General features: G+C 44.2%; 1 protein-coding gene across 1 annotated transcript in view; it reads left to right on the forward strand.

Annotated features, from left to right (window-relative positions):
* The first annotated feature begins 2867 nt into the window (after positions 1–2867).
* Positions 2868–13519, forward strand: part of LOC144729309 (ubiquitin-conjugating enzyme E2 E1-like) — a 61161-nt gene continuing 50509 nt past the window's right edge. The window contains exon 1 of the mRNA XM_078609475.1: positions 2868–3106. The gene's annotated coding sequence lies outside the window, so the exon portion shown is untranslated. The remainder of the gene's footprint in view (positions 3107–13519) is intronic.

The raw sequence follows: 13519 nt of genomic DNA on the forward strand, positions 1-13519 counted from the left end.
AGAGCTCTGACAAGTCCGGGTGCATCCCAGGTGATTTGGCTCATGAGATCCACAAATACCAAGCACACTCATGCAAGTCAATCCCCTAACTCTCCACAAACAGCCAGAGTTGTTGCTGCAGAGGTTCACGGTTCAAATCCAGTGGCTGCCCAGGTTATGGGGAGGGGGGGTGTCACGGTGGCAATGTTAACTACCTCGCCTGATATACAGGAGGTCGTGGGTTCGATCCCAACCCCGACGCCTGCTGTATATTTGGAGTTTGAATGTCTCTCTCCCCGTGGTCACGTGGATTTTTCTCCAGGGCCTCCGGTTTTTCCTTCCACATTCAGAGTATTTGGCTGTTATACTTTTCCACATAAGCCACTTCGTTGAGCTATCATTTGTGGCCAGGTCACTTCTGAAAAAGAACTATATAGCTCAGCGGGTCTTTCCCGGTAACATAAGGAATACAGATAGTTACTGCCGATGTATTAGCCGTAAGTATACTGTCCGTGCCGTCCGCTCATGTGGACATTTAGGATACCGTGACGTCGTTTTTAAGAGTAGGTCATTGTGTGCTGGGCTCATGTCATGGTGCAAATTTGAAAAAAATAATAATTTCAAATATATAGCATTTATTGTACCCAGTGGCGTCACTAGGGGGGTGCGGGGGGTGCGGACCGCACCGGGTGACACCATCAGAAGGGGTGACACCAAAACGACTGTCTATAGCATTTTTTGTGCAGTGTTTCAGCAGAAATGTATTATTTTTAATTAAAAAAAAATCCCCGTAGTTAGTTATAACAACAAAAACCTTTTTCGTAAGCCCAGCTTACATGGACTGTATCACTATACCTACAAGGCTAACACTCTATGCTAATTTACTTTTTGAACCTTCTAATGTGCTCCGGTCAGAGCTGTCATTGTTACCCAACTACAGTGACGATTCCAGTCACGTGGTTTCGTCTGCCACGCGCTATAAGCGCGCGCTGTTGTTTTCGTCGGTGCTCGTGAATTTTCGTCGCTGATTTTGTCAAATTTTCTGCTGTTTTAGCTACAATATGGTGGTAATTCGTATTGGTGAATAGGTCTGTCAGACGCTGTCTTTCCGACAGACCTGTTCTTCACCTGAGGACGGCTGCTTGCGTTGTGGCCGAAACGTCGTGAGAATTGTATTTTATTATGTTGTATTTTTATTATTTTATTATTTCCCTTCTACGTGACTTTACCGAAAGAACCAAGAAGATGAATCCCTGCAGTCACGAAAGATTTAAATCGGAACCGCTATCAATAACTTTTTTGAGAATGAAGTAGTAATTAATGGAAATATTGCAATTGAAAGGTGTAATTTTAATGTTGCTAGTTGTTTACGTCACTACTATTGCCATTACATTCGGTGATATACGAGAATTACGATTTACGAGTAACATTAGTACAACAAAAACATTACTAAAGGATTCTGTACGGTCTGGTACAGGCGGAGGTCCATGAGGGGTGACACCACGAGTCACCGCACTGGGTGACACCAACCAAAGTGACGCCACAGGGTACACCCGATTGCGAAAGTCTGACAGGACCCTGCTGAATAAGAATCTTAAGACCCAGTGAGGCTTTCCTGGGTAAAATACGAGTTTTTCTTCTTTTTAACACATTCCTGCGGAGGGAGCTGGTAGGAACGTTGGGTTGCTCGGTCAATGGCCAGGGTCAACGGCGGCGTGGTGTATTCCGCAAATATGGCCGACTGTGAGGGCGGGCACAAGCCGGCGTGAGTAGGTTAAACGTTGAGTTTTATAAGGGCACCACGGGGTGACCAGCCCCTCCCCACCCAGCCCCACCCTCCCCACCCAGCCCCTCCCCACCCAGCCCCTCCCCACCCAGCCCCTCCCCACCCAGCCCCTCCCTCCCCACCCAGCCCCACCCCACCCAGCCCCACCCTCCCCACCCAGCCCCACCCTCCCCACCCAGCCCCACCCCTCACATTTTTGGATGTACGACGGACGGACACAATAATCCCCTGTGGGCTGGTGTAACCAGGAGGTTCCTACCAGTACCAATATAATTGCTTCATAGCTATACTCTTTCTTCGTTTTGTTTTTGTGACATTGATGACCCAGGTTATTCTTGTAAATTAGGGGCCGTCCATAAATGACGTCACGCACCTGGGAGGAGGGGGGGGGTCAGACATTTGTGACGATGTGTGACGATGGGGGGGTTGAGAAATGTGACGTCACATGAAAATGCACAACTTTAAATAAATATAAACAACACGTTCTACTTAATTAAATAGACTTTTTAATAAATGTTTTCTCCTACAACATCAGAGTTCAGCGCCACATTAAATACGCAATACAATGACAATAGTTTAAAGCGATTTGAAGCATTTTTTTTCTTGGGGAGGGGGGGGGGCAGAGCTTTGTGACGTCATATTTGAGGGGGGTCTGACTTTATGTGACGCCGTGTGACAAGGGGGGGGGGGGGTAAAAAATCGTCCAAAATCGCGTGACGTCATTTATGGACGGCCCCTAAAGACGATCCTGGCATCGTGTGTTCCTCACCTGGTTAAACAAAATACACTTGCAACTCCGGTCTACACATGCCACACGGACTAAAACACAAATAAATGAGTTATCGGTGTCGATTTAAAGCGTGCAAACATGGAACGTTGACACCAACGTTGGGTCAACGTTGGCATGTTGACTGGGCAGGGCCCCTCCCTGCATGCTCCCTCTCCCCCACCCCCACAACGGCGTGCTGGTGGTGGTGATGGTATGACGTCATGTCACCACGGCACTGCGTGACGTCACGCCGTGGTGGGTGGGTGGGGTGGGGGCTTGGAGGGGATGACGTAAACTGTCCGCACGAGCACGAGGGAAGGCGGGGGGAGAGACACACACACAGTGGAGAGTCATAGGCAGGCGGACACACACACACACGGACCCACACACACACACGAGGGAGACATCGTCGGTACGGCAGAGCGGACAGGGAGGCACGAGGCTCCCGGTTACGTCCATTAGAGAGTCGCCCTTCGCCTCGGCGCATCGCCTCCCCGAGCCATCTCGGTGGGTCCCTTCCTCCTCCTCCATCTCCTCGTCCTCACCGACTGCAGCGTAGCTCGACTCAGCAGGTGAGCGGCCGCGTGTCTGGTTCGACTCCGGCCCGGGTCCCACGGTATTTCGTGGGGTGGTGGTGGCGAGAGAGAGGGAGACGGGGGTTTAGTGGCGGTGATGGTGGTGATGGTGGTGGTGATGGTGGGCGCTACGGGAGGGTGCTGCTGTGCTTGAGGGGGGGGGGGTTGGAGTGTGTGCCGCTGGGTGCCTTTGTTTGCCTCTGCCATTAGGAGCCTTAACCCGTGCCTGTGCGTGGCTTTGGCAGGACGAGCCCTGGGCTCTCTCTGTTCACTCATCGGAGATTTCAACCCCTAACCCACCCACCCCTCCACCTCCATTCCTTCTCGTGGCTCCCGTGAAATCGTCCATCACCTCGCTCCCTCTCGCACTCGAGTACTTGGCATGCGATGGGAAATCCATCCGTCCATGGGCATCATCATCCTCATCACGACGCTCCACCTCGCGCGAGCCACCGAATACTCAAAGCCAGCCATGATCGTTCCCCCTTAAACCCACCACATACGTCCCAACGTCCATCGAATACTTTCCTTGAGCACTAACTCCATCCGTACCTATCGATATCTGTCAATCGAGATATCATTCACACAGCCAGCCACTCAGCGGGTGACAGATCTGAGCAAATGTCTCTCAACCGTCCGTCCCCAATTCACTGCTGAAATGATGAACCCATTTGCATCGCTACGTTTGTATTGAAAACCATCAATGCCACTATCACGAAATGCCTCCTAACGCTCATTGCAACTACCCCTATTCCCTATTTCGCGCCTTAAACCCGACTATCCCTTTACATTAATTAAATCCCATGAATAAAACTTGGATCTAGACCAAAATCCGTACATTTATCTGTCGTACTTATATCTGTTCACCCCTCTTATGATTAATTCAAACCTTAGACCATCCTTACCCCCCCGCTCCTACATCTCGTTGTTCCAATGCATTCATCCAATCCCACAAGTACTGTACTGTCAAAATCCATACTGGAATCAGTCCATCCCCTCTTGTCACACTGCACATGTACTCAACAGCTATCTCACTACCATATTACCAAGTCCATAAACTCCATCATCAACCCTTCTACCATTCTCTCTGGCTCATAAACATCATGCAACCTTCCTTATCTCCTTAAATCCAGTCCTCGTAACCACAACATATTTTGACCAATTTTTATACAGCCATGAAAACAGGCATTTATCTATTCATCAAGTACTTTCATTCTTTGCGAAATCCACCCTTTCCTCTTATCACTCTATCCATGCACCAAGTCATGACACAATCACTAAAATCGATAACACAGCCAATTCTGCTATCATTATAAATACTTCAATACCTCAAGTAGCCTATACCTATATATCCAGTACAGTCACTCTATGTACACAAAACCCAGACAGCCGTTTGTTGGTCGATACATACATCATTCAATTCCTCTATCATTAAACACAGGCTTTTCTGTAACTATCTCCACATTTTTCAGCGATCCCTCAAGCACTACGCATGACCAAACTCTACATTTCTCATTAATCTGATCCATCATTGCTGGGCTATTCCTAAAGCCACTCTTATTATTATGGGCACAAAAACAGCCATCGTCTGATTGAAGGTGGTCTATGGGTCTATCACACATCCCTAAACAAAGCCATCTCTCTTTAAATCCCTAAACCAATCCAACCCTCCGCTCCTTAAAAAATTCCATCCCTCTCGTACCTTTTTCATTCACCCATTATCATAATTCCAAAAGTACATTTATCCAACCATCCACCCCTCCACCATCCTTTAACATGTCAATATTTATTCTATTCCGTCCATAAACCATGTCGACCCTACATAACACCCTTTTTCAATCTATCCATGCATATTTAAATCCACAGCTGGATTAAAGCCACCTCCATGCCGTGTCAGCAATGGGGGTTGCTTGAATCTACTTAACCATACTAATGAAGGGTGTGGTGGTGGTGGGAAAGCAGGCAGGGTCAGTTCAGATATCACCTGCCACTGATCTTAGCCATCAATGTACATCCATCCTGAACCCGTCGTGACAAAAGCCACCCATTCTAAGTATACATATCCCCAAACACATACTTGCATCCATTCTTCCATTCTCTGTCAGCGACACATGTATCCATCCATAAGTCTGCCGCCTCATTCATTAAACCCTAAGTCATACATGTCAACTCCATTCCTTGCAAAATCTTCCTTCTGAGCTAATACATTAATGCAACTCTCTCCCATCCATCCATAAAATCAAGTATCCAAGCATCCCACCGTGTAACTGTCTCTCACAAATTCCATGTCTCTTTACGTGTTTGTCCCTCGCCAAATAAATCAATGGCATTCTCCATCCTTTACCACGATTCATCAGCAACAACACCTCCACGCATATTATCATTCTCGATATGAAACTCCATGACAACAAAATCACATTTGCATACGTGGGCTGTAAGATTCATTACGTATGAATACATACAATTGCAAATCAACTAGCGTTAAACGTCCGGTCGTTGGTTAAATGTGCATGCAGAGGATGTTGGGAATTTTATGGCACAAAAAGGTTAAGCATCTTGGATGTTTGGAAAGGATCATGGTAAGAAAGTGTTTTCGATGTAATCAAGAATATTTAGTTGTGGTGGGTAGGTCCTATGCACAGCATGGAGAAAGCAATGGACCACCGTAAATCGTATCTGAACTGGCCACTGCAGTTGTAATTACCTTTTCCACAAATGGAAGAGGTAATAGCATCGTTGAAATATGACTGCAGTGCATAGCAACAACAAACAGTGGAACATCGTTGAGCCTGGAAGCCATCGGCTGCATTTACAAATTAAACAAGGTCGTGCAGTTGCCACTCAATACATATCTATACATATCCAAACAAAAGGAGGAGACGGCATTGAGAAGAGACACGCTACTGAGACAAGCATTGCACTGGTAATCCAGAGTTTGGCAACCAATGGGGAATATTTGAAGCCAAATGGTGGAATAATGTATGAGTAGCCAACTGCGACAGGATGTGGTCAAGAAACTCTGGTTGCAGCCATATCATTTTTCATTATGTGCTACTAAATGTCACGGTATGGTGATTATTGCAATATCAGTTTACCGTACCTTTAACTGTATTTCACACTCTATATTCTTGTTGTCCTTCGATGTTCTTCACATGTGACTAAAGATGACCTCGCCGTTATTCAACCGCATTTCGCTCAACGCAAGCATTTTTTATTTACTGACGCTAATAAAAAATAATGCACAAGCTTTCATAAAATGGTGACGTTTTAGAATCGAAGTATCGGTTACCCCCCCCCCCCCCCCGAAATTTTACAAAGCGCCAATTTACCAGATAATAGCAATGTCATAATTCGAATTTTTGTCGTTAACTTTAACCACCGTTACGTCAAAAATACATTCTTTTTTGTCGGCAAATGAAATATTTAAAGGACAAATTTAAACCAGCGACCATAATCTCCATTTCATGATGATTTTCAAAACGGGGACGGTAAGGTTATTGTGTGTAAGGTTATTGTACCGTATTGCCATATCGCAGCAACCTTAACAGGAACTGGGCGATTGTGGGTCTGATGTGGCATCGGTTGGATCAGCAGTGGCATTGGCCGTGGTGCCGTTTGGAGCTTCAATGCCTTCCAAAAGCCACCGTGATGAGCTGTGGTGCGGCGGAATGAGTGTGGGTGGAAATTGGGCGCTTACACAAAAGGCTTTCCTCCTCCACCACCCCCAGCCCATGCCATCGAATCGTCATCGCCTCGACACCAGGCTTGCCATGTTGTGTCATCGGTGTCATCAGGAGGACAAAACAAAAAGCTGGGGAATTTAAAAGGGCTCTGATTGCCTTTTCACGTGTGGGAGTGAGAGAGAGGGGGAAGGGCATTTAGCCGAGTAGGGGGGGGGGTGGGCAGCTGTTGGGCTAAGTGTTAGTGAGGTTGTGCACATTACCACCGCTTCCCATCTCGCTGTCTCTGGGCTGCCCGTCGCCAGCCAATCCGTAATGTCATACACCCCTACCTATGTGTATATGTCTGATGAGGAAATGGAAGAGCTGCGCCTATATATGCTGTGTTTACAAATACAAACGTCAATGGATTGCCCAAAGGAGAGATTAGCCCCCCCCCTCCTCGACTTTTCAAATGTAGACTTATTCACCATTGTCTCAATCGCCAATAGGGATGCGTTACCCTCCCTATGATCAAGTCAGTAGTGGGGAGACACTGGTGTGTGTGTATATACACTGCTTAGCTTTCCAAAGTAAGACTAACCCATTGGTTGTCATCTGTACGAATGCAATTACTGTCATTGTTTATATGCGCAGTGTGTGTGTGTTTTATATAAATATGACATACAGCATCACACAAATTAGCATTCGCCTTAGAGAACACCAATGTAGAGGCATCTGCTCATATTTTAAAGTCTAATTCACACGGTTGTGGAGAGGAAGTATGATAAAAAAATAGTAAGAATTTAATGTAGATTCAATAACGGCTAAAACACGATGACTGTTTTTAAAACATCAGTTTAGGGAAGGTCCAAACTAAATCAAACATGTGGAATGGGAAGAAGAGGTTCACTGTAGGTGTTCACTTTGCATTGAAATTTAGTGAGAGCCTTTGAGCACAGACGGCAAAGAAGATTGGTTCAGACTGGGGGTGGGGGGGTGACATCAGAGGGCTCCCCCACCACCTCCCATTACACAGAGATGAACCCAGAGACCTGCAGAAGGAGATAGTGGGTGGAAGGGAGCACAGGTAGCTGGAATTGGGTTACAAAGGTAAGTAGGAGGCAAGGCCATGAATGAATGTCACGACACGTTAAGCTCTGTAAAGGCACACACTCTAATCGATTATACAAATTTGTCTTGCAACGCATTTTTAAAGCCTCTTAATAGCCCCTTTTTGTACCATGTGTCCCTACGTACAACGTATTCACAGGTGATAAATGTATATATGATATGCACTGTTGATGTGTGTGTGTGATTAAAGTAGAACTGATGATTTAAAGTAAGTATCTTGCTGTCCGGATTGATGTAATTATTCATTTCACTTTACTCTCCCAACCCGGATGCTGATGTCAGCAAGAATGGGGTAAAGACACTGTCTCTGATGCTTGCATAAATCTTCAAGATAAATAGGTCCTGCTGTGCGTGACGAGCATGGTTCACCAAACCCATCTTAACAAGGTTATATTTAAAGATATTTGCTTTGAAAATCCTCCTTTAATGTGTTTATATTTAGCGGTAAATGTTTGTATTCGCATGAAATGAGCTATTAACCTTCGTCATATATGTTTGGTTAGGATAAAAACACGCGGTATCCACTACCGTTGTTGGCTCGGGGTTGGATTTATTGATATATTTATTGGTTAGAGGCAAGCATCATTAATGATTTGTGTCAGGCAAGTGAATAAAACCATGAGTCGGTTTAGACAAAGACAAATACAAAGATCCCCCGTATAGCCTGAACAGACTATTGGGGCAAGTGCTGTTAGTGAGTCACTTTACACACACACACGCCACTAAATGCCATTATACTTGAGTGTGCACTTAGTGAAACGGAGCCGTCCAGAGAAGATGGGCGCTTCATGCGGAAATATATCAGAGGAGAAGATTTATTTTAATGAGCGTCAGCGTTACTACCCTAGCTGCACCGTTTCCTGCCAAGCGGCACTTGGACGCCACAATTACAAAGGGTAGCGTCCGGGGCTGATCATTGCATCTCAGAGGTCGCAAACGGGTTTTGATTCCTTACCCGTACCCGGCCGCACCAGGGTCGCAAACGGCTACCCGTACCCGGCCGGGTACGGGTAGCCGTACGGGTACGGGTATTGGGTACCCGGTTGCGACCTCTGTTGCATCTTAAAACTCGTCGCTGAAGTAACGTTTTAAATTATCGCGTCATGGATCTCCCCCCCCCCCACGATATGTAGAACATGCAGAGAAACAATGATTACTGCGGGAATACACATCTGCACATGTGGGTTCGTTCTACATGTACAAAAAAAACGTAATTTGGCTGAAAATTAAAACCCAATGCAGGAGCCTCCTGAAATTGAGTCTTTGATTTCAGTGTGGCTTTCCTGGATAAGTAATGATTTGTTGTTGTTGTGTGTTGTTGTGCATTTGTGGTCATACTTGAACATATAGTTTATATTTTTTCACTGTTATGCTTTTATGTGTTCCTAGTTTACGCGTGTAAATGCAAACAACCCCCTATTTATGATGCCATAACACGAAGGCTTTGGGGCCATCAATGAGGTGTTGTTTTAAGCTTTGGCCGTTACATATCACGTTGTTTAGTACTGCACAGACTGATTTCCTAAATTGATGTTCATGAGCAGGAGATTGATTCCTCGTTAGGGTCCCTTATGATCAGATGTCGTTAAGCTGCAGCATAAATAACGTAAGCGTGCGTCTCACCTTGTCGTGTGACGCTGTTTGTTGGAATTAAACAAACGCACGTTGCTTTAATTTTGCTGTGGAAATTTGTTTTCAGTATGCAGCGTTTTTGGGAAATAGAGTGCTGATTTACGGATTGACTCTGGTGGGTGGTTAAGCTGACAACAATATAAGTAATGCAATAAGCAGTTGTCTCAAATGGTGATGTGGGCTCTTCACAAGCAAGTGTATGGTTTGACCACTACTACCCCACTTCACATACCATACATCGGATTTCGGTACGGGCTACCTTGACATTTAATTCGGTTGGCATTCCAGGTCAAATTCTTTAATTGAATTGCCAATTATTTGACTGTAGTGGTGTCATGCGCATGCCTTGCTGCGGCATTGTTCAACAACTGAATAGAGTGGTTCAGGAACCCGTGTCAGAAGGGCGATCCCTCTCAAAGGAGCCGTTTACTTAGCTGCAAGACAATGTCTGCATGCCGTCTTTGTTCGTGGCATAGATAATGAATGTGCATCTGTGGTCTTTGGCTCGTGTTCTCAGTGTATTTAAAATGGGCCGCGATTCAATTGATTATTCTGTGTTGTTAGCACAGTAGTAGAATTTGTACCGTCACATTTGCACATTGTCTTGTGTACGTTGCCTTGACAAAACGTAATTTGGCTGGAATTTAATAATCTGTCTGTGATAGTGGAGCATATGCATTGACTTACTCGCGCAGCGTCAGTGCTCATGGCAGATTTCCATTTTATAATTTTTTTCATGCCTCGGCCGAATGTTGGGGTTACTCAATGGCGATATGGTACAATTTCAAAATTACATCCTTCAATAATCCGCAAACCCTAAAGTTCGAGGTGCCTCTGCTATTTACCACAACTCACTTGCCCCGTACATAATCCACCTGTGCAAATTTCCTAAAACCTGTGAGTTTTGTCGATTTTTTTAAAAATCTTTGTGGAGCCGTTGAGTAACCTCAACATTCGGCCGAGGCAGTATACTGTGGAGGAGTCCCATGGCGAAAAATACATAAAACCTGTGAAAAAAAACAAATTTTTTTCGTACAAATGTCTTGATTAATATCGCAGTGCATCGCGGATTACAGGGGCCATGAAACCCTCTCCCCATGTCACCACGGACGAATGGGGTTTCACTGCTGTGAAAATGTGGCTTGGTTTTAATGGCTTCAAGCTCGTGGGGCGGCGTTACGTTAGACAACCCCATAACTGAAAAGCATGGTGGGGGGGCGGGGGGTGGGACTATAATCCAGCAGTGGATTGACAAAGGGGTCTGTGTGTGGAACCGTATTATGAAAAGTATAAAGAGCTACCTGCGAGTCAAAACTATGGCACGAAACAGGCTTAGTTTTGCCAATTACATCTCTTAACCACAACACTCATGAACTGCTGATATATGCGTTCAGCAGAGGTGAGTGTATTTGCCACATGTCTATATTGAACAGTATATGAAGATTGAATGTGCCTTCATGTCGCCACTGTTGAATTTTTATTTATAAATTGCAGGCCACAATTTCTCTTATTTGCAATGTCTGCCTTGCATGCTAATAGCCTCTTGAATTCTGATTTGCTACCATATTAATGTGAACTCCCAACATCCTTTTGTCCTAAACCCAGTCTCCCACAGAGTACTTCACTTCCTGCAGGTGACTGTGGTGAGGAAATCGATACAAACAAAGGCCACAGTGATATAAGTTCGTTTGCAAGCAAAGTGCAAGCCGATTAAAAATTCATGCTGGAAAAAGAGTTTCCCCAATGTGGTTTTGGATCCGAAATTGATTGGCATAAACACCAGTGTGAACTTTGAGCGATATTGCTCGTTCGTTTTGTATGCCTCTGACATTCAATAAATGATACAACAAATTATACGTCATAGGTACACGTCTGTGCACATTTTGGAATCTTAGTCGGTTCCTCTGATGCGTTGTTGCATTATCATAAAATAATAGGATGTTTGGCATTCACAACGTTTTCTGTCAGTTTAAATAGTTTACACTAGCTATAGGCTCACCCCTTAGTGAGTTGTTACATGTGATTCCCAATGGGTGAATGCATTAGTCTTCAAAGGGTTACACAATAAATACACACTCGTTATTGTTAAAATGCTTTGTTATTATGAACGAGGTTATTACAGCATTGCACCAATATCACATTGTGATGTCTGCAATGTACATGACAACCGTGATACCTGTGGCTTGCCAAATGTTTCTTGCTGCATTTCATGAAGTTGCACAGGTGCACTTTGGAATGGAGATAAAATGTGTCCATAATTTCCATGCTGAGCTTGCGATGGAGAAAGTGATTTCCAGTGCACTCTCGATTATCCGCGCTAATGACAGGGAGGACGCCCGCGGATAATCCAAAAATATCCGTTTTCTGCGGATCTCTGTGTCAAAAAACACTAATATAGGCATAAATTAAAACTCACAAAATAAAGAATCGGATAAATCACTCAAAATAAAGCACAACGGACGATTTTAATTGTTACTATTTCGATTTAATACTAATCCTAATGATCGACTGATCGATGCGTGTGCTCAGTAATAACACTTTATTGCTCCCGCGCGGAAGACTCCACGCAACGAGTGGATATAAAATCCACTCCAATCAAAATCAATCAAATTCTACCCACTGTTGTAAAGATAGGCAACTACTGTACTGTAGAGGCAATCATGTGGATTTCGGATTAACCGGAGCACATATTTGTTCGGTTTAAGCACGTGACTTTTAATAAACATTTCCAATAATAACAGTCTATAACTGTTTTTAGATGATTAATTTGGGCTTTAAAAAAATCCATGAGTTATTTATGTCAATCTGGATAAACCGCACACAGATAATCGAGAGTACTGTGTATATAAAGTACGGTGGCACATATCTGTAATCCAACACTTTGGAGGATTATTCAGAGCTCGACATGCACTCTGTGACAATTAACCTCAGTCGACTGGGTGGCTTGGAGATATCGGTACAGCAGTTGGATTTTAGCCATATCTCTATTAATTGTTGAGCATTCAACAGCCAGTCCAGTTGCCGCCTAATGGCAAATATGTAAATGTTACAAATGAACTGGTCACGTGTGTCTAAGAAGGACTATCCTTTGAAACAGTCTTGAGGCTTTGCAAGACTTTCCTGAATGATGACATTATTGTTGTGATTTATTGCTTTTCATGTGAAGTCGAATCGTTGACCTGGGGTTTGGTGAGCACATGACATACAAGAGGAGGAGGAATTCACTTAAAGCCTTTGCTGTATGAGGGCTAATGCTGTTGTAATCTAAAGTTGTGGCTGTAGAATCCTTACTGAAAGTACCCTTCTTAAAATGAAGGCTTCTTTTCTGCGCTATAATCATTTCTTCATACTGTATAGGTTTCAAAATAAGAACCTCAATGCCATTGATTGCATCTGCTGTTTGTTGAGCCTTGATATTGCTTACTTATCTTTGAGGTTTAAAACGTGTGGTTGTGTATCCTTTAATGTTTGTTAAATACATGATAAAACTCAACGTGTTTGTCAAGGAATAAAAAATATATTATAGGTGATATCTTTAGCAATGGCACTTCTGAATGGCACCACTGCCAATGCAGTATCACATGAAAAGAATACCAATTGTTGATAGTTATTTGCTGATGTGTTTGTGCCTGGATCGACAAGTCATGTTGTCTTGATTAGAGTTCGAAATTTCTTAGGATTCCTGTTCTGGAAATGCAATTTTGATTCTTACAATCGAATATGATTCCTCATGACATGCAGGCAAGAAGGGGGAGGGCCCATGGGGCTTTGGACGAATTGCCAATTAAAATGACGGGTCCACGCTTAGGTGTAAATATGTTTTAATGGAGATTCTGGGTGTTTTTCTTACTAGGTAAGGCCCACTGACCTTATATATACACAGCTTTTTTTTCAGAAGCGACCTCGCCACAAATGATAGCTCAACAAAGTGGCTCATCACGTGGAAATATATTGCAGCCAAATACTATAATCGCATGTTGATTAG

Source organism: Lampetra planeri, chromosome 2, assembly GCF_965212315.1.
Source record: "Lampetra planeri chromosome 2, kcLamPlan1.2.h2, whole genome shotgun sequence".
Classification (NCBI taxonomy): domain Eukaryota; kingdom Metazoa; phylum Chordata; class Hyperoartia; order Petromyzontiformes; family Petromyzontidae; genus Lampetra; species Lampetra planeri.